The sequence below is a fragment of the Otolemur garnettii genome, unplaced genomic scaffold, assembly GCF_000181295.1.
Source record: "Otolemur garnettii isolate 467f Iridium unplaced genomic scaffold, OtoGar3 scaffold00037, whole genome shotgun sequence".
Taxonomy (NCBI): Eukaryota; Metazoa; Chordata; class Mammalia; order Primates; family Galagidae; genus Otolemur; species Otolemur garnettii.
The window spans coordinates 3,870,056-3,873,210 of NW_003852432.1; the positions used below are offsets into that span (position 1 = coordinate 3,870,056).

Consider the following 3,155-nt stretch of genomic DNA (forward strand, 5'->3'; position numbering starts at 1 on the left):
TATGGGTGCAAAATGCAGCTAGCTAGTTAGAATTAACAACATTTGATGGTACAACAAAGTTACTATAATCAACAATATGGGTATAGCTTGAAATAGTTTAAATAGTGGAAATGGAATGGTCCTAGTACAAAGAATTGATAAATGCCTGAGGTGATGGATACACCAGTTACCCTGATTTGACTAATTCCCATTATATGCCTGTATCAAAACATCACATGTACCCTATGAAGGTCCATGGGAACTTGCTCTACTCAGGTCCTCAAGTGGTAATGGGGGTTTGTAGCACCTTCTCATGGGACATGCCAAAGCTCTTGTCCTATCTGTGCAAGGGCAACGCAGAGCTGGTACCAATGAAGCTGTACTAAGGTAGATATAACACTCTGAAGCTGGGACTTCAGAATGCTGCCAGTAGCAGCACCCAAGTTTAAGAGGTCAAGGGAACCTCACTGTAACTTCTCTCTGAAGCAGTGTAGCTGCATAGTCTTCAAGCAACTCCATGTGTCAGTCCTGAAGCCTGCTACAGTGGAGGGTCCATCCCATAGCTCAGATTGCAATATTCATGGGGGTCATATGGAACTCTGGAGATTTCTGTCCCTCCCCACATGCAGGTGCCTTCCCTGGGAATCTCTAATTCTGCCAAGTGGGAAATCCCACTTCCCTCTCCTTTCCTCTGGTGCCTCCTGTCCCTTCTCTGTTTATTCCCAATGCTCTCCCTTAGATAACCAATCCAAAGGTGACTGTTGACTCACCACTTTCTGTCCTCTCCATGTGAGTGACATGCACAGGCTGCTTCTAGTCAGCCATCTTGGCTCCTTTCCTCAGGAATTTCTGGCTTTTGTCCACATCTGTGAGAATGAAGACCATTCTCAGCAATTAGACCATCAACATTCCAGAAAATGTGGACATTACTCTCAAGGGACCCAGAGGAACCCTGTGGAAGAACTTTAGTCACATCAATGTGGAATCCAGTCTCCTTGGAAAGGAAAAGAGCTCTGGATTGACAAATGGTGGGGAAAAAGAAAGGAACTGGCTACAGTTGGCTCAGAACCCTGGGCTTCCATTCCAAGATAAGGTCTCTGTAATCTCACTTCCCCATCAATGTTGTTGTCCAAGAGAGTGAATCTCTCACTGAAATAAGAAATTTCTTGGGTATAAAATACATCTGCAGGGTTAGGATGAGGGCAGGTATTGCTTGTTCAGTATCCCAAGCCCCAAAATATGAGTTAATCCTTGAAGTAAATGATATTGAGCATATTTCAAATTCAGCTGCTTTGATTCAGCAAGCCACAACAATTAAAAACAAGGATATCAGAAAATGTTTGGATGGTACTTATGTCTCTGATAAAGAACAGTGCAGCAGGCTGATGCATGACATCGAAGAGTTGTCCAGCTGCATCAAGATACCAGGTGATTCCTAAGACCTATTTGAAATTTTAATGATGCAATAAAAGACTTACTCATGGTGTGTTTGTGTGGGGGGAATTTCTGAATATAAACATTCAGTCAGCATTTTATATTTCCTAACTGTCCTGATTATCTCATAGAATTTTAACTAATCATTTGTTTAAACCATAATCCAAGTAAAGTCCATGTATTGCAAAGGATAGGAAGATCGCTTAAGTCTCATCTAACCTATAAATCCTTTTTCATCCTTGCAAATTATATATGGAAGAAACTGAGAGGTTTTTTTTGGTGTGGTTTCTAACAATCTGAATTTTTCTGATAGATTGGTTTGGTATCATCTAACATATCTTCTGTCACCTATATTTTCTGTAAATTGATAGATAGGGAAAATGAACAGATTCGAATTTATTTCCTCATCAAAGATGCATTATAAAGTGTACAGATCCACCATGAGTAGTGTAACATCTGCCTCTCTTCTATCTGCCTTGTAGTAAAAGCAGTCATTGGTGCTTGATGCCAAGATCTAGTATTTCTGCAAAGTTTTCGAGATGGTCATTATTAAATTCTATCACATTTTATTCATGTATTAACAATAATATTTTGGTAAAGTTGATCTTTCTCTCATCAATTATGTAGTATAGATGGCATAGGAAAGGCAGAATAAATGTTTGATTCTTTCCTCTTTGTTCCCAGGCATTCATAAGTTTGCTAGTTAATATCCCTCAAATTGTGAACAAGTTGTACTTCTGGTGTCATTTTAAAGTCTTGTATGTGAAAGTATTTGATATGTTTCCAGTCTGTTATAGTCACTGTCCCAGATGCCCATTTTTAGCTAATGAAAAGTCTTTACATGAGAGCACTTCAGTTCTTGTGACATGACACGGTATATTTTTCCCAGTTTAACAATTTCATTTAAGTGAAACCATAGTGCATAATCTTTTGTCTGGATGTTTCCACACACCACATTGTCTATGAGATCTATCCAATTTGTTGGGTATATCAGTAGTTCATTTCTTTCTTACTGCAGGAATCTATTCCATTGAATGAATACAAAGCAATTTATATATTCAATCACTTGCTGATGGACATTTTGATAGTTCCAGTTGGAGGCTACACTGTGTTATGAATAATCCTGCTGCTGTAGACAATCATCCATGTGTCTCTTTATGGAAAGACGTGTTCATTTCTCTTGAACAAATAACTAGAAATTGCTAAGTCATAGGATTTAAGTATTTTTAACTTTCTAGTGCTACCAAACATTTTTCCAAAGTGTTTTTCACTTTTTATACTATCAACAGCAATATATAAATTTTTGGTTCCTCTGCCTCCTTACCAGCACAAAGCAATGCCAATTTTTGAAATGCTAGCTATTCCAAAGAAAATGAAATATTAACCCATTGCTATTGTAATTTGTATTTCTCTTATGATTAATGATCTTTAGCATTATCTCACGTGATTATTAGCCATGTCTTTATCTTTTGTGTGCAAGGTATATTCTAATCTTGCATATTTTTGTTTGAGGATTTGACTCCTTATTGAATTATAAATTATCTATATATCAAAGACAGTTGCTGATTCATTATGGTTCATTTTATGGTTTTCAGCTTTACTGTTGGTTTATTAAATGCATTTTCAACTTATGGTATGTTTTACTTCTAATGGAGTTTATTGGGTATAACTCCATCATAAATCAAGAAGTATTTGTATTCCTTGTACTCTGGGAGGTCTAGTAAACACCATTAATAACTTGA

At 37.3% G+C, this 3,155-nt stretch overlaps 1 pseudogene; it reads left to right on the forward strand.

Moving 5' to 3' along the window:
- The first annotated feature begins 847 nt into the window (after positions 1-847).
- LOC100954392 lies at positions 848-1,372 on the forward strand (annotated as a pseudogene).
- The last annotated feature ends 1,783 nt before the right edge of the window (positions 1,373-3,155 follow it).